This window comes from Heterodontus francisci, unplaced genomic scaffold, assembly GCF_036365525.1.
Source record: "Heterodontus francisci isolate sHetFra1 unplaced genomic scaffold, sHetFra1.hap1 HAP1_SCAFFOLD_740, whole genome shotgun sequence".
NCBI lineage: Eukaryota > Metazoa > Chordata > Chondrichthyes > Heterodontiformes > Heterodontidae > Heterodontus > Heterodontus francisci.
The window spans coordinates 124,016-151,104 of NW_027141300.1; positions in this window are offsets into that span (position 1 = coordinate 124,016).

The following is a 27,089-nucleotide window of genomic DNA, read 5'->3' on the forward strand; positions in this document are numbered from 1 at the left end:
ACCAGAGAGCAGGCTATACCAGACCTGGTACTGTGCAACGAGATAGGATTAATTAATGTCGGAATAGTAAAGGCGCCCCGAGGCAGCAACAGTCATAATATGATTGAATTTTACATTCAGTTTGAGGGAGCAAAGAGTCGGTCTGAAACATAAATAAGGGCAATTACAAAGACATGAAAGCAGAGCTAGTAAAAGTCAACTAGCAAAGTATGTTAACGGATAGATCAATAGAGATGCAGTGGCAGACATTTAAGGGAATATTCCAGAATACACAGAATAGATACATTCCAATAAGGAAGAAAAATTCCAAGGGGAGGACCCACTATCTGTGGTGAACTAAAAAGGTTAAAGATGGTATCAAACTTAATGAGAAAGCATATAGTTGCACAAAGATGGATGGCAGGCCTGAAGATTGGGCAGAATATAAAAAGGAGCAAAGAACGATTAAAAGAGTAATGAGGAGGGAAAAGTTAGAGCACAAGAGAATAATGGCTAGAAATATAAAAACAGATTGAAAGAATTTCTATAGATATTTTTAAAAAAACGAATTTAATAAAGTGAGTATTGGTCCAATAGTAAGTGAGTCTGGGGAATTAATAAGGGAAAATAAGGAGATGGCAGATGAATTGAACAGGTATTTTGCATCGGTCTGCACCATAATGGATACAAGTAACATCCCAGAAATAGCTCTAAATCAGGAAATGGAAGGAAGGGGGGAACTCAAGAAAATTACAATAACCAGGAATGTAGTACTGAGCCAGTTGTTGGAGCTGCTGGATGCCAAGTCCTCGGGCTCTAATGGACTTCATCCTAGGGTCTTAAAAGAAGTGGCTAGCGAGATAGTTGATGCGTTCGTTTTAATTTTCCAAAATTCCCTCAATTGGGGAAGATTTCATGAGACTGTAAAATAGCCAATGTAACTCATATACTCAAAAAGTGAGGGAGACAGAAAGCAGGAAACGACAGGCGAGTTAGCTTAACATCTGTCATCGGGAAAACGTTGGAAGCAATTTTGAAAGACGCTATAGCAGGGCACTTATAAAAAATCAAGGTAGCCAGACAGTCAGTTTGGTTTTGTGAAAGGGAAATCATGCTTAACCAATTTATTGGAGTACTTTGAAGAAGTAACGTACTGTGGATAAAGGGAAACTGGTGGATGTACTGGACTTAGACTTCCAGAAGGCATTTCATGAGGTGCCACATCAAAGTTTATTGTGGAAAATAACAACTTCATGCGTAGGGGGTAACGTTTTGGCATGGATAGAAGATTGACTAGCTGACATGAAACAGAGAGTAGTATTACAAGAGGCTTTATGTTTGTACTAAAATCTTCATATTCTATGTGTTTTAAAAACAGAAAAAAGGATTTTCAGTGGACTTGGACACCTGTACGGAGCTGGAATTTTTGGATGTTGACTTTGCATACAAGGATAGGAAAAACAAGCAATTTCAAAGAAATAGCAAGAAATTTGACTTCCTAAGAGCAACAATTTGAATGACAGGGGAGACTGCGATAATATTGCTTTCACATTTTGATCTGACACAGCTGATTTCTTTTCCACCGATCTGTGGTGCCAATCAAATAATTTACTTTACCCAGTCTTTTGACCACTTTATATGGACCATACTTTTAATAGTTCACCCTGTGAAGTTAATAATGCTAATACTTCATCCTCTGGTTGAAAAGTTTGGGTCTTTGCATTCTTGTCTGACGCTGTTTCATAGTGGTTTGGGATGCTTTGAGGTGTTCCTGAGCCATATTTTAAGCTTTAGTGAGCCCTTCCCGGAACACAGATACATAGTCTAGTATCTAAGATTATTTCCTTTGTTCAAAGAACCTGTCTTTGATTAGTTTTAGAGGACCCCTCATCACATGTCCGTAAACCAATTTGAAAGGAATAAAACCTGTAGAATCATTTGGTGAATCTCTCGTGGCATTTCTCTCTCTCTCCTTCCCCCATCTCTCTCTCTCTCCTTCCCCCATCTCTCTCTCTCTCCCTCCCACCCATTTATCTCTCTCCCTCCCCCATATATCTCTCTCTCCCTCCCGCATCTCTCTATCGACGAATGTTTTTGCGAAAGGATTGCTGTTTCCAGTGCTGTTCGATAGGGTGCACTGATGGGTCCCTTGCATTCTGTGGCATATATTAATGATTTGGACATAAATGTAGGAGGCATGATTGAGAAATTTGTCAATGACATAAAAATTGGCTGTGTACTTGATAGTGAAAAGGATAGCAGTGGACTCCAGAAAGACATCCATGGTTTGGTTGAGTGGGCAGAAAAGTGGCAAATGGAATTCAGTCCAGAGAAGTGTGAGGTAATGCTTTTGGGGAGGGCAAATAAAGTGAGGGAATACACAATAAAAGGGAGAATATTGAGAAGGGTAGAAGAAGTGAGACACTTTAGAGTACATGTTCACAGATCCCTGAAGCTGGCATGACAGGTAGATAGAGTGGTGAAGAAGACATATGGAATTCTTTCCTTCATTTGCCGTGGTATAGAATATAAAATCTGGGATGTAATGCTGGAACCGTATAAAATGCAAGTTAGGCCACAGCTGGAGTATTGTGTACAGTTGTGGTCACCGCATTGCGAAAAGGACATAATTGCTCTGGAGAGAGTATGGAGGAGATTAACAAGACTGTTGCCAGGGCTTGAAAGTTGCAGTTATGAAGAAAGATTGGATAGGCTAGGGTTGTTTCCCTTAAAACAGAGGAGGCTGAGAGTTGACTTAACTGAGATGTACAAAATTATGAGGCGCCTAGATAGATTAGACAGGAAGAACCTGGCTCCCCTAGCAGAGAGTTCAATTACCAATGGGCACAGGTTTAAGGAGATTGGTAGAAGAATTAGAAGGGAAATTAGAAGGGAAATTACACCCAGAGGGTAGTGGATGTCTGGAATTCGCTAGAAGGAATGGTGGCAGAGGCAGAAGACCTCAATTATTTTAATAAGGTATCCTGGTAATTCACCTGAAGTGCTGTAACCTGCAAAGCTATGGACCAGGTGTCGGTCGGTGGGATTAAATTGGGCGGCTATTTTCTTCAGCCAGCAGAGACAGCATGGGCTGAATGGCCTCCTTCTTGCCATAATCGTTCTATGATTCAACGGTACAAAGCAAAATTGTATTAACTACCAGTAGAGTGAATGAGGGGCATGAGTGCAAACAAATGTTTATAAAGATTTCATCTTCTGTTTTTACATTGTAATGAAATGCATTCAAGAATGGCGTTTCATTTCACCAAGGGCAGAGGTGTGAAGATAGGTTTTATTTTTGCAATAAAATCTTCAAATTCTGTGTGTTTTAGAAACTGAAAAAAGAATTTTCAGTGGACTTGGACACCTGCAAATAGCTGGAATTTTAGATGATGAATTTGCACACAAAAATAGGAAAAGCAAGCAGTTTCAAGGAAACGGCAAGGTGTTCTGACCTCGAAGAGCAACACTTTGAATGACAGGAAAGACGGTCTGGTCACGTGATCAGCTCACAAAGGCTTTTTCATTTCTCTTTGAACTTATAAAAATCAGTGAATTGGACAGAGAGCAGGCATTTAAAACTGACCTGCCTGGAAGGCTGGAGAAAATGACCTCTCTCTGTAAAGGAAAGCTGCATCTCATGAAAAGAAGTCCTGAATTTGAAAGGTGGCAGATTCCTCTTGCTTCCTGTCGCTGAAGAATTCCGGCAACCAGTGTGTGGTTCCTGTTGCCTTCTGTAGTTGCTGATATGAGTCCTGAGCAGACCGGTTGCTGCCCCACTGCTGAAAGACCTGTGTGATACCTTCTGTAATCGAATTGCGTTGAGCAACAAACCATCAAAGTCTACTCTTATTGGTGATCTCTCTCCATCTCTGTCTTCCCCTCTCTCTTACTCACTCAATCACTAGTTCCCCTCTCTGCTACTCCCTCCATGTTTATCTCTCTCCTCTTCTCTCTAGATCTCTATCTCCCTATGTACCCTCTCAATCCCAATCTCTCACTGTGTCATACCTTCCAGGCTGCTGCACAGAGCTTTGCAGGAACACTGACCAACACTCTTCATTCCAATCTCTCCCTCTTTCTCACTGGTACTGTCTCCCTCTCCTTTAACATCCGAATCCCAGTCTCTCACTCTGTGTTACCCTCTGAATCCCTGTCTCTCCCTCTCCGTTGCCCTCTGAATCCCAGTCTCTCCCTCTCTGTCACCCAACCAGAGCTTTATAAATGTTCAGCATAACCTCCCTGCTCTTGTACTCACTGTATACAGTGTACATTGTGGTACAGGTGTATTCCCCAGGGCTTTGGATTAGGACCACTGATCTTTTTGATATATATTAATGACTTGGACTTGGGTTTACAGGGCATAACTTCAACATTGTGCCATCTGCAGTGTAATACACAGGGAATTGAATAGTAGTAGACTTCAGGAGGATTGAGGCAGTCTGGTGAAATGGTCAGACACATGGCAGGTTAACTTCAATGCTAAGGAATGGAAAATTATGTATTTTGGAAGGAGGGCTGAGGAGAAGCGATATAAACTAAATGTTACAATGTTAAAATGGGTGCAGGGACAGAGAGATCTGGGATTTCATTTGCGACACTTTTTATATCTTAAAGATTCAATTTGGGTTTTGCAATCTTGTCAGATGAATTTAGCTTCATCCTGAAAAGTGTTAGCAAACGTGTTGGAAAATGTGTCAAAAGCTGTTTCCATTCAGACATTCCTGCATTGTGGAAGTGTGAACTATCTTTGCAGAGACAGGAAATAGGGGTGTTTGAATGGACCTTGCAGATACACAGAATTGAAGGTATTTGCAGGACACCACATAAAGTAGTTTACCAATGTCTGATAAACGTCAAAGACTTCAGTCACATGGGAGAAGAGGAGAAGGGAACAATATACAAAACCTGAGACAGTCACACAACAGCAGGAGGAAAATAAATCTCTTTTTATGGATTTTAATTTGAAGGCCTGAACTGATGATTGAAAAAGCAGGAGTTCAAATCCCACACTGGGCTGTTGTGAATTTGAATTCTGTTTCTTCTAAAAAAAAAACATAAATCTGGAATTTAAAAACCTGTCTACTAGTGCAAAGTCCGTGTGTGTCTCAGTTTTGCTGTATTTATTAACGATTTAAGATGATGTGGTAGAGTGCCACATACCCAAGGACATTTATACACACATCACTGAAGGTGGCAGGGCAGCTTGAGAAAGTGGTTAAAAGGTATAAAGTGTCCTGGGGTTTATAAATAGAGACAGAGAGTACAAAAGCAAGGGGGCTATGCCAGACCTGTGTAAAACACTGGTTTGGCCTTCTTTCTCTGTCAGTCACCCTGTCAATCGATGTCTCCCTGTCCCGAGGACTTTAGGTTGGGCCACTAGATTACAAGCACCATGATATTATCACTACGTGACTGCCTCCCCAATAGGCGTGGACAGTATGTGCCCCTAATATTACCCACAGTAGTTTCTGGGCTGCAACCAAAACGTTCCAGGCTGCAACCAAAACATGGTCTTGAATCGGTTCCTCAAAGTTCACATTTTAACTGGGAAAATGCAGGGACAGAATGAGATGGGATTGCTTTTGTCCCTGGATTCAGTGCCCACTGCAGACAGATCAGGTACATTTACAACAGAAACGCCAAGAATGAGCAAGGCCAATAAAATAATATGAAAAATGCAAATGACCCTACTCATAATTGTAGCATCCATCCCCGTATGAGTACAGATTTCAGGTGAATTAACCAGAGAGTTCTGACTCAGAAAATGTCATTGACACAGAAATGATTGCTCCACTTTATATAGAGTGAGGGAGCTCGCTCCACTTTATATATCGAGAGGGAGCTCGCTCCACTTTATATATAGAGAGGGGGCTCCCACCACTCTATATATAGAGAGGGAGCTCCCTCCACTTTATGCACAGAGAGGGGGCTCGCTCCACTTAAAACATAGAGAGGGGGCTCCCACCATTTCAGACATAGAGAGGGTGCTCCCTCCACTTTATACATAGAGAGGGAGCTCACTGCACTTTATGCATCGAGGGAGCTCGCTCCACTTTATTAATAGATAGGGAGCTCCCTCCACTTTCTACATCGAGGGAGCTCCCTCCCCTTTATACAAAGAGGGGGAGCTCCCTCTACTTTACACATAGAGAGGGAGCTCCCTCCACTTAATACATGGAGAGGAAGTGCCTCCACATTTCACATAGAGGGGGATCATCCTCCAAATTATACATCGAGGAAGCTCCCTACACTTTATATACTGAACGGGAGCTCCCTCCACTTTATGTACAGAACGGGAGCTCCCTCCACTTGATATACAGAGAGAGGGCTCCCTCCCCTTTATACGTAGAGAGGGAGCACCCTCCACTATATACGTAGAGCGGGTGCTCACTCCACAGTATACATTGAGATTGAGCTCACTCCACAGTATACGCAGTGAGGAAGCGCCCTCCACTTTATACATAGAGAGTGAGATCCCTCCACTTTATGCATAGAGAGGGAGTTCACTCTACTTTATACATAGAGAGGGTGCTCGCTCCACTTTATATGTACAGAGGGTGCTCGCTTCACTTTATACATAGAGCGGGAGCTCCCTTCACTTTATATATAGAGATGGATCTCCCTCCACGTTATGCACAGAGAGGGAGCTCCGTCCACTTTATACCAAGAGAGGGAGAACCCTCCATTTTATACACAGAGAGGGAGCTCCCTCCACTTTATATACATAGAGAGGGAACCCACTCCATTTTATACATAGAGAGGCAGCTCACTCCACTTTATATATCGAGAGGGAGATCCATCCACGTTATACATCGAGCGAGCTCCCTCCACTTTATACATAGAGAGGGAGCTCCCTCCACTATGTACATCGAGTTCCCTCCCTCCACTTTACACATAGAGAGGGAGCATCCTGCAAGTTATACTTCGAGGAAGCTCACTCCACTTTATAAACAGAACTGGAGCTCCCTCCACTTTATATACATGGAGGGAGCTCCCTCCAATTTATACATAGAGAGGGTGCTCGCTCCATTTTATGCACAGCGAGGCAGCTCCCTCCACTTTATATACAGAACGGGAGCTCCCGCCAATTTATATATATAGAGAGAGATCCCTCCACTTTTTGCGCAGAGAGGGAGCTCCACATTATACATTGAGAGGGAAGTCACTCCACAGTATTCGTCGTGATGGAGCTCCCTCCACTTACTACATAGAGAGGGAGCTCCCTCCACTTTATACATAGAGACAGTGCTCTCTCCACATTATACGTTCAGAGGAAGCTCTCTCTATTTTATGCAGCTGTCATGGTGAGATTTGAACCCCTGTACCCAGACCATCAATTTGGGCCTCTGCATTACTTGACGAGTGATATTATCACCGTGCGACAGCCTCCCCAATGGACGTGAACAGTGTCTGTCTCCCAAAGTCACCCACAGTAGTTTCTAGGCTGTAAGCCTGAACATGGTCTCGAATCGGTTCCTCAAAATTCACATTTAACTGGGAAAAGTCAGGAACAGAGTGAAACGGGTTAGTTTTTGTCCCTGGATTCAGTGCAAACTGCAGACAGATCAGTTACATTTACAATAGAAACCTGAGAGTGAACAAGGTCAATACAATAATATGGAAAATATAAATGTTGCCACTCATAATTGTAGCATCTATCCCGAATGAGTACCGATTTCAGCTTTATTCCGGAGACAAGTCTTACTTCGAAAATGTCGTTGACATTATTTACATCAGAGTCAAAGCTGCTGATGTAATGTGTTTGTTCAGGAGAGTGTAACTAATAACAATGATCAGGGCTATAACCGTGTCAGTGGAGACTTATCCCCTGTATAAATCAGGACCCATTGGAATGGATCAGCTCGCAGTGCCTGGTGGAGCTGTGGGTTCCAGGCTAACAGAAGTCTCTGCTTCTCACAGAAATGGGATATCCAGTAATCATTCAGTTCATCTTCATTTACTATCCTGTACTTGCAGCAATTGGAATTCCTGGTAAGCCTGTATCTCAGCTTTTCATGGTGTCAATCGATATTAACTGTGCTCCTGTACTCGGTATTATTTCTCACTGTATGTGTTACATAGCCACCTTTTCTTTTCCAGAAATTTACTGATGGAATCTCCTCATTGTCTACTCTTCCAGTCTTGCAGAAGGCGTATTATGTCTTTAATGATAGTGGTTTCGGTAACTGTTGCTTTGTTACTGGATTATTCTGTGTATATTGAATGTATTCAAATCAAGCATCTCGGCTAGGATCCAGATCAGACCATCAAGAGCTTTTAACAGTTTCATGATGTGGATCTAACCGGTCCTTGAACATTTTTATGATTTTTTTTGAGTGATTGATAATGAGACATCTCACAGTCTCGGTGTTACAAGGAGACAGCACAATGTCATCCCTCCCCAATAACATGGCTCAGTTTAACTGGGATTTCAATTTGTATATTGGTTATCATGTTATCAAATATTGTTTCATTCTGTGTGTGTCTGTCACTGCATCGGAGGTCTGGCTATTGAACTGAGTTTGGTGCTGACACTTTCACATCTCCTTCTCTGCTTCACTGTGGACCTTCACTGTCACTGGACTACATTGTAAAATAGAAAGTACTAATGTGATGTTTTATTGGTTTACACTCTATCAGTTGGAATCAAGAGTCTTTCCATTTATCTGTAGATTATCAGCTGCAGCGCTGATGTTGGTGTTTTATTAATTGAACAATCCCACATTCTAGCGGATTACTTTATAATTCCAGGAGAAGGAATTTCAATGTTTGTGAGGTTTGTCTGGAAGAAGCTTTCGATCTTGTTTATTCCATGCATTGTAGATGAAGTGAAGAGTGCAGGTGAACAGGTGGAGCCTTGCGTATTCCGTATATTTATTAACTTATTCACAGAGGTTTCACCATTGAACAAACTGGCCCTGAGAATAGAACCATTGAACCTGGGACTGGTGATAAGAACAGAGGCGCAGAATGTTAGGAATGAACTGTCTGTGAAAAGTAGCATGAAGTAACAGTTTGCAGGTTGTAAGTACTCCAGAGAGATAGGGAAGAAGAAAATGAGCAGGAAGAATGAAACCAAGGGAAAGAGATAAGACGAAGTAAAGAGAAAGAGAAAGAAGCAGCAGTGTGAATAATTCACTGTCATCAAGTGCTGGAATGTCCAGAACAATTAGTGAGAGAAACTGAGAGTTGCAGTTGTCAGATTGTGTTCATTTTCCTGTTGGACCTGATCTTCTGTGTTGATTTCTATCAGCTCCTAATTTTATTTTGGGGAAAGTTCCTATTCCTTGCTAAGTGACTGGAGAAACAGAATAGAATCCGTTCTTCACTGATTTTTTAATTCATTCATGGGATGTGGGCGTCACTGGCTATGCCAGCATTTATTGCCCATCCTTAATTGTTCTTGAGAAGATGGTGGCGAGCTGCCTTCTTGAACCGCTGCCGGCCATGAGGGGTAGTTACACCCACAGTGCTGTTCGGAAGGGAGTTCCAGGATTTTGACCATGCGACAGTGAAGGAACGGCGATATGGTTCCAAGTCAGAATGGTATGTGACTTGGAGGGGAACTTGCAGGTGGTGATGTTCCCATGCATTTGCTGCTCTTGTCCTTCGAGGTGGCAGAGGTCGCGGGTTTGGAAGGTGCTGTTGAATGAGTCTTGGAGCGTTTCTGCAGTGCATCTGGTAGATGGTACACACTGCTGTCACTGTGCGTCGGTGGTGGATGGAGTGAATGTTTGTAGATGGGGTGCCAATTAAGCGGGCTGCTTTGTCCGGGATGGTGTCGAGCTTCTTGAGTGTTGTTGGAGCTGCACCCATCCAGACAAGTGGAGACTACTCCATCACACTCCTGACTTGTGCCTTGTAGATGGTGGACAGGCTTTGGAGAGTCAGGAGGTGTGTTACTCGCCTCAGGTTTCCTAGCCTTTGACCTGCTCTTGTAGCCACGGTATTTATATGGCTCCAGTGCAGTTTCTGATCAATGGTAGCTCCTAGGATGTTGCTCATGGGGACTCGGCGATGGTAATGCCGTTGAATGTCAAGGGGAGATGGTTAGATTCTCTATTGTTGGAGATGGTCATTGCCTGGCACTTGTGTGGCGCAAATGTTGCTTGCCACTTATCAGCCCAAGCCTGGATATTGCCCAGGTCTTGCTGCATTTCAATGCATGGTAATTCAGTATTTAAATACTGCATCTTAAAATCTCTGTGACTGCTGAATTCAATAAAGAGCGAGGCTGATATCATCAATATAGTAAAATTTATATTTAATTGATTGCGTAAACTAAATATATTGACTATATTGTATAAACAATGAATTGTTCTCCAACACCAATAACCACAGGGATTATTGTTTAACTGCATGAATTGAGTTGTATTACTGGGATCTATAGATTAGATTTCCTCTAACACTCTTCTGCAGACTCTCCTTGTGAATCTCAGTCTCTCCTCTCACTGTTTTGAATCCTCAGTCTCCTCATCCGTTGCTTCAGTTTGTTCACTTCCCCAAACTATCTGCTCCAGTCTCCCTTCCTGCTCCAACATGTCCTTTACCTTCTCTCCCTCCCAATCTCACTCACTGGCTCCACCTGTAGCTGCCTCGTCCAACCTGAAAGGAATACAGGAGCAAATGAGCAGGAGGAGGCCATTCAGCTCTTCTAGCCTGCTCCGCCATTCTAGATCATGGCTGATGCTCAACTCAGCGATGCAGTTTTCAGTTTTTTCCCATTTGGTAACATTCCCTTCGGTTCCCTGAACCCAGAGCAACAAACTGGCTACACATCCCACTCTCTACAAAACTTCCCAACCAACAGTCTGGAGAGAAATTCCCAATTAACCCATTGGGTTCCATCTCTGTAAAACCCCTTTCTCATTTCCCCACTGGCACTGTATCCTCACTCAGTACTTCCAGTAGATCCGCTGCTGACTTTATTCACTTTCTGTATCAATTTCCCAGTTCATTATTAATAATTGTGTTTTCAAACATTTCACTGTGACAAAGCACTGCCCAGGTCAATGAATCAGTTTTCACTGCAAGATGCATCAACTAAGCTGGAAATTTCAGCCCTGATCCTGTCAAACTGCTGCTTTGTCTCCAGGTCTGATTAGTAAATTCTCTGCTTCCTTTTCTCTCTCTTCCAGTTAACTTGGTGGCGATTGTGATCCTGTCCAGAGGAAACTGCGGTCTCTCCAAATGTATCACTGTCTACCTGTTAGGAATGGCAGTGTCTGATTTCCTGGTCGTTCTCACTGATCCCATATTGAGATGGATTGTTTTCATTTATTTCCCATATTCATTGCTGAACTTTACTCCTGTGTGTACTCTCAATGTCGTTCTGCGTTCTGCATCCACAATTGTTTCGGCTTGGCTCACAGTCACTTTCACCTTTGATCGATTTGTGACCATTTGTTGTGAGAAACTGAAAACAAAATATTGCAGCCAGAAAACGGCAGCTGTGGTTGTAGGAACAGTGAGTGTGCTGGGCTGTTTAGAGTCTCTCCCCTGGTACTTTGCAGTGGAACAATATTACTTTATTGATAATGTTCCCATGGGTTGTGTTAATAAACTGAGCTTCTTTACTTCCCCCATATGGGGGGCATTTGAAATGTTTGACCTCATTTTAACCCCTTGTGTCCCGGTCTTTCTGATTTTGCTGCTCAATGTTCTGACAGCCAGACGGATTTTATTCTCCAGTAAAGTTCGCAGGGGATTCCGGCACCATAACAATGCAGAGAATCACAAGGACCCAGAGATGGAGAATCGCAGGAAATCAATTATTTTACTGCTCAGTATATCCGGCAGTTTTATACTGTTATGGGTGACCTGGGTTGTATTTGTCATTTATCGGCGACTTGTAGATATTCAGTATTATTTCTCCGACACTGACCCTCTCTTTATCACAGATCAGACATCAAAGATGCTGCAGATTCTCAGTTCCTGCACCAACACATGTATTTACACTGTGACCCAGACTAAATTCAGACTGGAGCTGAAGAAGGCGGTGAAATACCCTTTCAATCTCATTGTTAAATTAGTGAAATCACAGAAAGAGCTGAATGGTTTCAAACATTGGAAGTAAATCCAATTTCGCCACCCCCACCAACACCCCACCCCCGCCCCGCTCCACCACCCTCCTCCCCTCCGCCCCCACCCGCCTTTGATTATTTTACCGGCGCCATCTTTAGTCTTGGCAGCTGCCTGAAAGAGGCAGTTCAAGACGTTTCGCCGCAACAGGCTGCATTGGCGCATGTGCCAGTACAGCGCCACCTAGTGGTTGAGTTGTCAACGAAGGCAGCCATTGGGCAAATCTGCAAATCGCAGCGATTGTGAGGTGGTGAGAGGGGGATAGTAACTGCAGTGTGCCAGGGACACAAGCAGATGGATATGGTGGGAGGGGGCATAAACGGCAGTGAGACAAGGACACCAGCAGATGGAGATGGTGAGGGGGTCAGTAACTGCAGTGAGACAGGGACACCAGCAGATGGAGATGGTGAGGGGGTCAGTAACTGCAGTGAGACAGGGACACCAGCAGATGGAGATGGTGAGAGGGGGACAGTAACTGCATTGAGACAGGGGCACCAGCAGATGGAGATGGTGAGAGGGGGCAAAAATTGTAGTGAAACAGGGACACCAGCTGATGGAGATGGAGAGGAAGTCAGTAACTGCTGTGAGACAGGGACACCAGCAGATGGAGATGGTGAGATTGGGGCAGTAACTTCAGTGAGACAGGGACATCAGCAGATGGAGATGGTGAGAGGGGACAGTAACTGCAGTGTGACTGGGGCACCAGCAGATGGAGATGGTGAGAAGGGGACAGTAACTGCAGTGTTTCAGGTGCACCAGCAGATGGAGATGGTGAGATGGGGAAAGTAACTGCAGTGAGACAGGGACACCAGCAGATGGAGATGGTGAGAGGGGGACAGTAATTTCAGTGAGACAGGGCCACCAGCAGATGGAGATGGTGAGAGGGGACAGTAACTGCAGTGAGACAGGGACACCAGCAGATGGAGTTGGTGAAAGTGGCCAGTAACTGCAGTGAGACAGGGCCACCAGCAGATGGAGATGGTGAGAGGGGACAGTAACTGCAGTGAGACAGGGACACCAGCAGATGGAGCTGGTGAAAGTGGCCAGTAACTGCAGTGAGACAGGGACACCAGCAGATGGAGATGGTGAGCCATTTCTGCTGGGAGATTCTGTGTTCCTGGGAGTTTTTAAGTTTTTACAAGTTTGAGGAATTTACTTTCTGTAAACTTGAGATGCTGAATAAAATGATTTCAATACAGTTTGTGTTAAATGCCTATTTTCTACTATGTAAGCACTTGTAACATTAAATTGATTCCTGTTTGGAAAATTACTTTCAGTGATTAAAGACAATGCATAAATAAAACAACAGCATCAAATTAAACTGAATCATTTACAAATAAAAACTCTCTATATAAGTTGTGTTGAATTCTTCATCACGAACGTTATGACATCTCTCTCTCGCTCTCACTTCTCTATGCTGGTATCTTCTCCACTATAATTCAGTACAATTGAAGTTTTGATCCGATTGTCTTTTGCAAGTTAATATTGAATCTGCTTTCAGAAACCTGTCAGACAGTGAATTCCAGACCAGAACAACTCCCTGACCATTTGTATCTCTCTTCCGCTAGCATAAACAGTCTCTCCTCACGTCTCGAAACTGCGGGAAAGATTTTGAATACAATTAATTTCTGCAGGACAGCAGCTGCAGAGGAGCTGGTACCTCCTGACTGTGGACAAGCGATGGACAAAAATCATCTCTGAATCCCCAAGGAGAGCAGAGGATAGAAAAAGTCAGGAAGAAAATGGAAACAAGTGACACTTTATTACAGCAGCAAAAACTCTTTGTCAGAATGTGGAGGTCGGTATCGCTAAACTTAATATAAACTGGAAGTGAAAAGTGGAAGATCTTTAATACAATTTCTACTAAATGTCGGTTTCCCAGCTTTATAAACCCTTGTAACATTAAACTGGTAAATGTTAAGAAGGTTTTTTTGATTGAATACGGTCTAATGCATAAATGCAGCAGCAGCAAATAAAGTACAAAGAATCACTGAGAAATATAACTGTAAATATAGGTGAGAATTGTTGTGTGAAATGTCACCAGTTGCTAAAGTTCTCTCGGCTACATCATTAACCTGGCTCCAGTTTCAGTCTTTGTCACACACTGGAATTGAAAATCCGAATAAAAACTGCTTGTTTATACTGCAGTCAAACCGGCCTCTCCGACAAAAACTTTTTCAGAATTTGAAGGTAACTGCAGTGAGACATTTTCAGTCATTTTCAAAACTTTCTGTTAACTTGAGGTGAATAATGAAAGAGATTTAATACAATTCGTGTTAAATGGCCATTATCCAAACCGGCTCCTCCAGGTTTTAAATTACAGAAGTTTTCTGCTCTGTTAATGAGGTTTATGGGGGAGGGAGTGAGAGAGACAGACAAACATTCAGGTTTCTGTCTGGAATGGTCCATTTGGGATATGTTTGGAATTTCCCTCTCTCCCCCACTCCCTGATTACACAGAGACTCACCTTGGACTGTTCCAAACCTGGGAGGCAGTGTCCAGATGGAGGAAGCTGAGAGCTGGTTGGATGAGCTGTATTTTGGGTGGACTGTCTGTTTTGAGTGACAGGTTCTGGGATATATTAGGGCAACATCAGCCTCCATTCTTTCTTTCCATGTGGCTGGGTTTTGAAGATGAGTTTCTGTGTCTCAGTTTCTGTGTCTCTGTGCCCTGGTGAATTGCAAGCTGATTACAATGTGTGTGTGTGAGAGACAGTCCAGTCTGAATCCCCCTCTCACTGTCCTGACCCATGACTCCAATTCCCACCCCTATCTCCCTCTCCAGGATGTTTTCCCTATAGATGAACTGATGGGAGGAATGTGTTCGAGTCCAACGATGGAGCGCAGACCGTGAGGGATGGTGAGTACCACATCTTTATTGTCTCTCTCTGCCTTTCTCTCTCCTTTTGACTCAATTTCTCTCTCTCAATCTCTCTCACTCAATCTCTCTCTCTCAATCTCTCTCTTTCAATCTCTTTCTCAATCTCTTTCTCAATCTCTCTGTGTCTATTTCTCTCTGTTTTACTCCCTCTCTCTCTCTGTTTCTCTCTCTCTCTCTCTGTCTCTCACTCTCTCTGTTTTTCAATCTCTCTCTCTCAAACTCTCTCGCTCTCTGTTTTTCTCTCTCTTTCTGTTATTTTCTCTCTCTCTCTTGTCCTCTCTCTCCCTCTGTGTTCCTCCATATCTCTCTCTCTCTCTCTCTCTCTCTCTCACTTTGTGTTTCTCTCTCTCTCGGTTTCTCTCAGAGTGATTGTGTGTCTTTCTGTCTCAATGGATTTCTCTGTCCTTCTCTCTCTAAATCTCTCTGTGATTCTCTGTGTGCCTTTCTCACTGGCTTTCTGTCTGTCTCGTTGCTGCCTGAAATTACTTTATGTCTCAGTTCTTTCCCTCCACTTTTTTCCCTCCTCTTTTCTATGTCTCTTTCTGCCTTTCCTCAATTTCTCTAACTTTCTGTCTACTCTATTTCTGACTTTGTCTTTTCTCTATTTATCTGACTTTGTCTTTTCTATATTTCTGACTTCCTGTCTTTTCTGCATTTCTGACTTTCTTTCATTTCTGTATTTCTGCGTTTCTGTCTTTTCTCTATTTCTGACTTTCTGTCTTTTCTCGACTTCCCTGGCTTTCTGTCTTTTCTCTCTTTCTCTGACTTTCTGTCTTTTCTCGACTTCTCTGACTTTCTGTCTTTTCTCTATTTCTGACTTTCTGTCTTTTCTCTATTTCTGACTTTCGATCTTTTCTCTATTTCTGACTTTCTGCTCTTTCTCTATTTTTGACTTACTGCCTGTTCTCTATTTCTGACTTTCTGTCTTTTCTCGACTTCTCTGACTTTCAGTCTTTTCCCTATTTTTGACTTTCTGTATTTTCACTATTTCACTTACTTTCTGTCTTTCCTCTATTTCTCTAACTTTCTGTCTACTCTATTTCTGACTTTGTCTTTTCTCTATTTATCTGACTTTGTCTTTTCTATATTTCTGACTTCCTGTCTTTTCTGCATTTCTGACTTTCTTTCATTTCTGTATTTCTGACTTTCTGTCTTTTCTCGACTTCCCTGGCTTTCTGTCTTTTCTCTCTTTCTCTGACTTTCTGTCTTTTCTCGACTTCTCTGACTTTCTGTCTTTTCTCTATTTCTGACTTTCTGTCTTTTCTCTATTTCTGACTTTCGATCTTTTCTCTATTTCTGACTTTCTGCTCTTTCTCTATTTTTGACTTACTGCCTGTGCTCTATTTCTGACTTTCTGTCCTTTCTCGACTTCTCTGACTTTCAGTCTTTTCCCTATTTTTGACTTTCTGTATTTTCACTATTTCACTTACTTTCTGTCTTTCCTCTATTTTTGACTTTCTGTCTTTCTCTGTTTTTGACTTTCTGTCTTTTCTCTATTTCTCTGACTTTCTGTCTTTTCTCTATTTTGACTTTCTGTCTTTTCTCTATTTCTCTGACTTTCTGTCTTTTTTCTCTTTCTCTGACTTTCTGTCCTTTCTCTATTTTTGACTTTCTGTCTTTTCTCTATTTCTGACTTTCGATCTTTTCTCTATTTCTGACTTTCTGCTCTTTCTCTATTTTTGACTTACTGCCTGTTCTCTCTTTCTGACTTTCTGTCTTTTCTCGACTTTTCTGACTTTCAGTCTTTTCCCTATTTTTGACTTTCTGTATTTTCACTATTTCACTTACTTTCTGTCTTTCCTCTATTTTTGACTTTCTGTCTTTCTCTGTTTTTGACTTTCTGTCTTTTCTCTATTTCTCTGACATTCTGTCTTTTCTCTATTTTGACTTTCTGTCTTTTCTCTATTTCTCTGAATTTATGTCTTTTTTCTCTTTCTCTGACTTTCTGTCCTTTCTCTATTTTTGACTTTCTGTCTTTTCTCTCTTTCTCTGACTTTCTCTGTTTTCTCTATTTCTGGCTTTCTGTCTTTTCTCTATTTCTCTGACTTTCTGTCTTTTCTCTGTTTTTCTGACTTTCTGTCTTTTCTCTATTTCTCTGTCTGGTTCTATCTTTTCTCTCATTCTTTTTCTCTCCCTTCTTTGTCTCTTTCTTCATTCTCTCTTTATTTCTCTCTGTCTATCTTCTTTCTTGCTCTTTCCATCTTTTCTCCACTTCTTTCTCTCTCTTTCTTTGTCTCTTTCTCTTTCTATCTTTTCTCTCTTTCTTTTTCTCTCGTTTTCTTTTTCTAACACAATTTCCCCCCTCCGCAATTTATACCCGCCGCAATTTATATCACCCCACAATTTATCCCCCCGCAATTTATCACCACCCGCAAGTTATCTCCCCCCCCCACAATTCCCCCCACCAATTTATCTCCCCTGCAAAATTTCCTCCCCGTGCAATTTTTATCCACCACCCAAAATTTTATCACTACATTATTTCCCCCCCCCCGAAGACATCCCCCCTTGCACAGACCCCCACAACCGAAATAATCCACGTCTGCAGCCCCCTATCTGATATCTCCCTGTTAAATGACACCCATCTAATACGGTCACTATAACAGACCACCATCTAATTATCCCCTTCCCCAGTTACAAGACAACCATCTTAAAACCCACCCCCCCAGAACAGACTCCCAGCTATATAACCACCCCCAAAAACAGACTCCCAACTAAATACAACCCCCCCGCCCAGGAACAGACTCCCATTTAAATACCCCAGGGACAAACTCCCATCTAAATACCCGCCCCCCCAAACAGACACCCATCCAAATAGCCCCAGGAACAGAATCCCATCTAAATACCCCCCACTCCCGAAACAGACACCCATCTAAATACCCCCGGGAACAGACTCCTATCTAAGTACCCCCTGGGATCAAATTCCCATCTAAATAACCCCCAGGAAGAAACTCCCATCTAAATAACCCCCCAGGAACAGACCCTCATCTAAATACCCCCTGGGAACAGGCGCCCATCTGAATAGACCTCCAGGAACAAACTCCCTATGAAATAGCCTCCCAGGAACAGCCTCCCATCTAAATACCCCCGGGAACAGGCTACCATCTAAATAACCCCCAGGAACAAACTCACATCTAAATACCCACGCCCCCCAGGAACAAACTCCAATCTAAATACCCCCCCCCCTCCCGGAACAGACTTCCATCTAAATACCCCCCGGGAGCATACTCCCATCTGAATACCCCCCAGGAACAGAGCCCCATCGAAATACCCCCCTCTCTGTGAACAGGCTCCCATCTAAATGCCACACCAAGAGCAGACTTCGATTTAAATACCCCCGGGAACAAGCTCCCATCTAAATACCCCCTCCTGTGAACAGATGCCCATCTAAATACCCCCATCAACTGACCCAATCTAATTCTCCCCCTGCCCTCCACTGTAAACACTCCCCCTTTCTAAATACCCTCCCTGTCTTGTAAAAGCCGCCCTCTACAAATTCCCACCCTGTAACATCTCCCCCGTGAACAGCCCACTTCCCACCCCCCATGTTATTCCCACCTCCATCACTTTCCTGCGTTTGGCTCCATCTCCCGACAATCTTTCATTCACTTTAATTCCTGGTCTGGATAAGCCACTGGAATTCCATCAACTGGATCCCAGACCCCTGGCACATTAACTCCTGTCCGATCAAGCACAGGGCTGGGCATAGAGCAAGGCTCTCCAGAGGCTAACTGGCATTCTGAGCCTTTAACGCACAGGAAGATCCCAGTGCCAGACTCATCCCTCTCTGCAGAAAGGTGTTTCACCTGTTCTCCCCATTGGCTTCAGGAAATCAAGCCGGGGGAGACACACACAAACACACACACACTGCCTGTCACAGGGACGATGTTAGATCATGGCTGATCTGTCCCTTTCCCCATTGAGCCATCAGGAGACAGGCAAAGACAGTCGGGGAGCAGATACACAGAGAGGCAAAGAAACACTGGGCTGGACTCGGACTTGGTGCCAATGGTGCAAACCATTGTTCAACACCAAGGCAGCGAGATCATATCCACCCCCAGACAGAGGGACAGAGACACAGCAAACAGATCCCAGGATTAGGACAGAACAGAGAGAGATAAAGAAATAAATGGAAAGGGAGATGGAGAATGAGATGCAGGGAGTGAGTCCGAAACCAAGGAGAGAGAAACTGAGAACAGAGAATCAGAAATACCGAGAATGAGAGAGAGAGAGAGAGAGAGAAATGGAGACAGAGAGAGGGAGAGAGGGAGAGAGACAGAGAGAGAGAGAGAGAGAGAGAGAGAGAGAGAGAGAGAGAGAGAGAGAGAGAGAGAGACATGGAGACATATACAGAGAGATGTCGATATTGAGAAAGATCCCCAGCAAAGAGAGAGATGCAGAGACCGAAAGACGTGGAGGGGCAGTGGTACAAAGTAAGATGCGTTTACAGAATAGAGAGGGGTGTCCCGAGACAGGGGGATGGGGGAATTGCAGATATAATTTTGCAGGAAAGGAGCAGCGGAGATGGAATGATTCTGGGATTTGGAAGACATAAAGATGCAGAGTGTAACAGGAAGAGAGTGAAAATGGAAACTTGTGAGACGCTAGAATGAGACAGAGATAGAACGGATGTTAAGAGATACAGGGATAGGGATTTAAAGATGTGAAGAAACAGAAGTTAGGAACAAGGAGGAAGGTGCAGGGATCAAGATAGAGAGAGGGAAATCTGAGGGATTGCATTGACTGTTCTGGAGGAGCGCTTCCCAAACTATTCCCTTCGGAGCACCCTCCAACCCCCTCCCTTGTGGTACAAAATCCACAGACCCCGAAAACACAAAATCAAAATACTGTGGATGCTGGAAATCTGAAATAAAAACCGTGCTGGAAATACTGAGCATTTCTATCAGCCCCGAAAACACACAGTCGTCTTCTCTGTATTTAGAAATGAATTTGACAATGACACATATATATTTATTATTATTTTTCTCTCTGGTTCAAGCTCTTGTCTGAGAATTCCACGTGGACAAATGATTATTCCTCTGCATCATCACAGCTGCAGCTTGCGAAAGATTCTCCTTGGGAATAAGAGAAATAAAATTGATTCAAACAAAGCAAAGCATTTTTTAACAGAAATAAAACACATCAAGAGCTCAGGGCTCTTTCTCTCAATCACTGATATAAAACAAACTCTCAGTGACTCCCCGTCTTACAAACACATCCCCCTGCACAGAGACAGAGACTGGGAAGTTTGGATGTGTTTACCCTATCATTTCCTGCTCTCTGTCTGTCTATTTCACTGTGTGGCTCTCTACATCTGTTTCTGCCTCATTGTAAAAACACACCAACACTGCTGACCACCATCCCCTCTCCTGTAGAAGGATAGAGAGAGAAATCCACATTCCCATCCCTGAAAATCTGAATTCAAATGGCCCCCAGACGTTTCATTTCACTATCAAATACAGCCCACAAGCAAAAACACCAGCAATATTCGGGAATGAGAACAAGCCTTTATAAACCGTCACATTTCAGCCATTTCATTTCTGATTCACAGAAGTATTTGACACTCAATGTATTAATTTTTAAAGTGGTCGGTAATGTTGAAAATGCTGTAGGCCAATGGTGCACAGCAAGATCCCACAAGCTGCAGTGAGATAACAGCCGGATACCCCTCCTCTCCACCTCCCATTCCCTCCATGTTTCCCTCACTCTCCTGCGTCTCTCTCTCCTGTTGCTCTCCTTCAGAGAGACAGATGGAGAGAGAGAGAGAGAGACAGAGAAATTCACTCTCAGAACGTCACTCTCAATTCAAATGGCTGCTGCACATTTTATTTCTCTCTCTCTCTCTCTCTCTCTCTCTCTCTCTCTCTCTCTCTCTCTCTCTCTCTCTCTCTCTCTCTCTCTCTCTCTCTCTCTCACACAGTGAGGGCAGTGGGGATTCTCCAGGTTGAAAATGGGAGGGGCAGTGAGATTCTGCAGGTTTAAATGGGAGGGTGCAGTGGGGATTCTCTAGTCCGTTCATGAGGAAGGTTTATATGTGGGCCTGTTTACAGGGGGATTGAGGTAAATTACTTGGGGTGCTGTTCACAGGAGGGATATTAGATGGGGGTCTGTTCCTGGGGATATTAGATGGGGATCTATTCACAGCAGGGGTATTTAGATGAGGGTTCGCTCCTGGGGTTAATTCGATGGGGGTCTGGTCACAGGAGGGGCATTTAAATGGGAGTCTGTTCCCAGGAGGGGTACTTAAATGGGAGTCTGTTCCTGCTGGTACTCAGATGGGGGACTGGTCACAGACAGGGTATTTAGTTGGGAGTCTGTACACAGGGGGTATTTAGATGGGAGTGTGTTCCTGGAGGGTATTTAGATGGGCGTCTGACCCTGGGGGTATTTAGATGAGAGTCTGTTCACATGGGGTATTTAAAGTGCGATCTGCTCCAGGGGGTATTTAAATGGGATTCTGTTCACAGGAGGCGTATTTAGATAGCAGTCTGTTCACACGAAGGTTATTAGATGGGAGTCTGTTCAAAGGAGTGATATTTAGATGGGAGTCTGTTCAGAGGAAGGGTATTAGATGGAGGTGTGTTGACATGGGGATATCAAAGAACAAAGAACAAAGACCAGTAAAGCACAGGAACAGGCCATTCGGCCCTCCAAGACTGTGCCGATCTTGATGCCTGCCTAAACTAACACCTTCTGCACTTCTTGGGCCCATATCCCTCTATTCCCTTCCTATTCATGTATTTGTCAAGATGTCTCTTAAACGTCGCTATCGTATCTGCTTCCACCACCTCCAATGGCAGCAAGTTCCAGGCACACACCACCCTCTGTGTAAAAAACTTGCCTCGTGCATCCTCTCTAAACTTTGCCCCTCGCGCCGTAAACCTGTGTCCCCTAGAAACTGACTCTTCCACCCTAGGAAAAACTTCTGACTATCCACTCTGTCCATGCCACTCATAACTTTGTAAACCTCTGTCATGTCGCCCCTCCACCTCAGTCGTTCCACTGAAAACAATCCGAGTTTTTCCAACCTCTCCTCATAACTAATGACCTCCAGACCAGGTAACATCCTGGTAAACCTCCTCTGTACCCTCTCCAAAGCCTCCGCGTCCTTCTGGTAGTGTGGCGACCAGAATTGCACGCAATATTCTAAGTATGGCCTAACTAAAGTTCTGTACAGCTGCAACATGATGGCCAATTTTTATACTCTATGCCCCGACCGATGAAGGCAAGCATGCCGTATGCCTTCTTGAGTACCTTATCCACCTGCGTTGCCACTTTCAGTGACCTGTGGACCTGTACGCCCAGCTCTCTCTGCCTGTCAATACTCCTAAGGGTTCTGCCATTTACTGTATGCTTCCCACCTGCATTAGACCTTCTAAAATGCATTACCTCACATTTGTCAAGATTTAGCTCATTCTGCCATTTCTGCACCCATGTCTCCAACCGATCTATATCCTGCTGTATCCTCTGACAATCCTCATCATTATCCGCAACTCCACCAACCTTTGTGTCGTCCACAAACTTGCTAATTAGACCAGCTACATTTTCCTCCAAATCATTTATATATACTACAAACAGCAAAGGTTCCAGCACTGATCCCTGCAGAACACCACTAGTCACATCCCTCCATTCAGAAAAACACCCATCCACTGATACCCTCTGTCTTCCATGACCGAACCAGTTCTGTATCCATCTTGCCAGCTCACCTCCGATCCCGTGTGACTTCACCTTTTGCACCAGTCTGCCATGCGGGACCTTGTAAAAGGCTTTACTAAAGTCCATAGAGATAACATCCACTGCCCTTCCTTCATCAATCATCTTCGTCACTTCCTCAAAAAGCTCAATCAAATTGGTAAGACACGACCACCCCTTCACTAAACCATGCTGTCTCGCGCTAATAAGTTCGTTTGTTTCCAAATGGGAGTAAATCCTGTCCCGAATAAGCTTCTCTAATAGTTTTCCTTCCACTGATGTAAGGCCCACCGGCCTATAATTTCCTGGATTACCCTTGCCACCCTTCTTAAACAAATGCACAACATTGGCTATTCTCCAGTACTCCGGGAGCTCACCTGTCGCCAATGAGGATGCAAAGATTTCTGTCAAGGCCCCAGCAATTTCTTCCCTTGCCTCCCTCAGTATTCTAGGGTAGATCCCATTAGCCCTTGGGGACTTATCTACCTTAATACTTTGCAGGACACCCAACATCTCCTCCTTTTTGGAACTGAGATGACTGAGACTCTCCCTTCCTTAGGCTCATCATCCACCAAGTCCTTCTCTTTGGTGAATACTGATGCAAAGTACTCATATCGCTCCTCGCTCATTTCCTCTGGCTCCACAGATAGATTCCCATCTCTGTCCTTGAGTGGGCCTACCCTTACCCTCTTGCTCTTTATATATGTTTAAAAAGCCTTGGGATTTTCCTCAATCCTGTTTGCCAATGACTTTTTATGATCGACCAGATAGCGGTCTGTGGACCAGGGGTATTTATATGGTGGTTGGGGAGTTATTCACGGTCGTGAATAAATTACAGAGGGGATATAAATTGTGGGGGGATATAAATTGAGGGGGGGATAAATTGTTGGGGGGATAAACTGCGGACCGGATATAATTTGCGGGGGGTGGGATGAATTGCGGGGGCGGGATATAAATTGCCGGGGGGTGGGGGTTAAGGTTAGCAAAAGTAAGAGAAAATGAAAGTCAGAAATAAAGGTAAAGAAAGTGAAAAGACAGAAAGAGATAAATTATGAGAGTGGAAAAGAATGAGAGAAAAGACAGAAAGAGACAGAGAAACAGAAAAGAAAGAGAAAGTCAGTCAAATAGAAAAAAACAAAGTCAGTAATAGAGAAAAGACAGGAAGTCAGAGAAATAGAGAAAAGACAGAAAGAGAGAAAAGACAGAAATTCAGAGAAATAGAGAAAAGACAGAGAGTGAGAAATAGAGAAAGGACAGAAAGAGCCAGAGAAAAAGAGGAGGGCAAAAGGGGAGTGAAAGAGCAGAGACACAAAGAAATTGCAGGCAGTAAAGCGACAGACAGAAAACCAGTGAGAACGACACGCAGTGAATCACACAGAGATTGAGAGAGAGAAGGACAGAGAAAGCCATTGAGACAGAAAGACAGAGAAGGCGCGGCCGCGCCTTCCATTTTATATGTAGAGGGGGAGTTCCCTCCATTTTATATGTAGAGTGGAGTGCCCTCCATTTTATGTGCAGAGGGGAAGCGCCCTCCATTTTATATGTAGAGGGGGAGCGCCCTCCAGTTCATATGTACGGGGGAGCGCCCTCCATTTCATGTGTAGAGAGGGAACGCCTTCAATTTTATATGTAGAGGGAGAACGCCCTCCATTTTTGATGCAGACAGGGAGCTCCCTCCATTTTATATGTAGAGGGGTAGCGCCCTCTATTTCATATGTAGAGGGCAGCACCCTCCATTTTATATGCAGAGGGGAACACCCTCCATTTTATATGTAGAGGGGAACACCCTCCATTTTATAGTGAGAGAGGGAGCTCCCTCCATGTTAGATGTAGAGGGGAAGCTCCCGACATGTTATTTGTAGAGGGGGATTGCCCACGATTTCACATGTAGAGGGGGAGCGCCCTCTGTTTCACACGTAGAAAGTGAGCTCCCTCAATTTTTTTCTACGGACAAGGGTCTCCCTCCATTTTACACATAGAAGTCTCTCTCTCTCTCTCTCCCTCTATCTCTCTGTGCATGACTCTGTTTGTGTCTCTCCCACACCATTTCTCTCTCTCTCTGTCTCTCTCTCTGCCTCTCCCTTACTGTCTCACTCTCTCTGCCTCTACCTCTTACTCTGTATCTCTTCCCCTCGATCTCTCTCTCTCACCCTGTCTCCCTTTGTCGCTGTCTGTCCCTATCCATCTCCCTCTGTCTCCGTCCATCTCCCTTTGTAGTCTATTTCAGTCCTCCTCACTGCTCACATTACCACTTAACCTTGTATATCTCTCCTTTGTCCCGTTTCACTCTCTCTGCCCCTCACCCCAATGTTAAGACAGTATTTGTCCATCCATCGGTTTATGTTATCCTGGCCACTGTCTCTGGTATAAAATGGAAAAAAGTGTTTTGAAATGGGATCCCCTCAATTTCTCTTTACAGGTGGAACTCCCGCCATTTTATAGATAGAGAGGAAGCGCCCTTCATTTGTTATAAAGACAGTGATCCCGTGCCATTTTATACACAGAAGAGCATCACCCTCCACGTCATATGTAGAGCGGTAACTCCCTCCATTTTATACGTAGCGAGGTATCTCTCTCCATTTTGTATATCGAGGAGGAACTCCCTCCATTTTGAACGGAGAAGGGTATCTCCCTCCATTTTATATGTAGAGGGTAAGCTCCCTCCATTTTATGCATAGAGGGGTATCTCCCTCGCATTTAAACGAGGAATAGGGAGAGAGAGGAGTTGAACACGTGGCTGCAGGGAAGGTGTAGGAGGGAGGGTTTTGGTTTCCTGGATAATTGGGGCTCTTTCTGGGGTAGGTGAGACCTCTACAAACAGGATGGTCTTCACCTGAACCAGAGGGGTACCAATATCCTGGGGGGGGGGGGGGAGATTTGCTAGTGCTCTTCGGGGGGGGGTTTAAACTAATTCAGCAGGGGAATGGGAACCTAAATTGTAGTTCCAGTGTACAGGATGTTGAGAGTTGTGAGGTCAGGGATAAGGTTACAAGGACACAAGAGGACACTGGCAAGCAAGAACTTGCTTTAAAGTGTGTCTACTTCAACGCCGGGAACATCCGGAATAAGGTGGGTGAGCTTGCAGCATGGGTTGGTAACTCGGATCTCGATGTAGTGGCCATTTCGGACACAAGGGTAGAGCAGGGGCAGGAATGGATGTTGCAGGTTCCGGGATTTAGATGTTTCAGTAAGAACAGAGAAGGTGGTAAAAGAGGGGGACGGGTGGGGTGTGGCATTGTTAATCAAGGAGAGTATTACAGCAGCAGAAATGACGTTTGAGGACTCGTCTACTGAGGTAGCATGGGCCGAGGTTAGAAACAGGAGGGGAGAGGTCACCCTGTTGGGAGTCTTCTCTAGACCTCTGAAGAGTTCCAGAGATGTAGAGGAAAGGATAGCGAAGATGATTCTCGACAGGGGCGAGAGTAACAGGGTAGTTGTTATGGGGGACTTTAACTTTCCAAATATTGACTGGAAATACTATAGTTCGAGTACTTTAGATGGGTCAGTTTTTGTCCAGTGTGCGCAGGAGGGTTTTCTGACACAGTATGTAGACAGGCCAACCAGGGGCGATGCCACATTGGATTTGGTACTGGTTAATGAACCCGGCCAGGTGTTAGATTTAGATGTAGGTAAGCACTTTGGTGATAGTGATCACAATTCGGTTAGGTTTACCTTAGCAATGGGCAGGGACAGGTGTATACCGCAGGGCAAGAATTATAGCTGGGGGAAAGGAAATTATGATGCGATTAGGCAAGATTTAGGATGCGTAGGATGGGGAAGGAAACTGCAGGGGATGGGCACAATCGAAATGTGGAGCTTATTCAAGGAGCAGCTACTGCGTGTACTTGATAAGTATGTACCTGTCAGGCAGGGAGGAAGTTGTCGAGCGAGGGAGCCATGGTTTACGAAAGAGGTTGAAGCACTTGTCAAGAGGAAGAAGAAGGCTTATGTTAGGATGAGATGTGAAGGCTCAGTTAGGGCGCTTGAGAGTTACAAGCTAGCCAGGAAGGATCTAAAGGGAGAGCTAAGAAGAGCAAGGAGAGGACACGAGAAGTCATTGGCGGATAGGATCAAGGAAAACCCGAAGGCTTTCTATAGGTATATCAGGAATAAAAGAATGACTCGAGTCAGATTAGGGCCAATCAAGGATAGTAGTGGGAAGTTGTCTGTGGAATCAGAGGAGATAGGGGAAGCGTTAAATGAATATTTTTCGTCAGTATTTACAGTAGAGAAAGAAAATGTTGTCGAGGAGAGTACTAAGATACAGACTACCAGGCCAGATGGGATTGAGGTTCACAAGGAGGAGGTGTTAGCAATTTTGGAAAGTGTGAAAATAGATAAGTCCCCTGGGCCAGATGGGATTTATCCTAGGATTTTCTGGGAAGGCAGGGAGGAGATTGCAGAGGCTTTGTCCTTGATCTTTATGTCGTCATTGTCGGCAGGAATAGTGCCGGAAG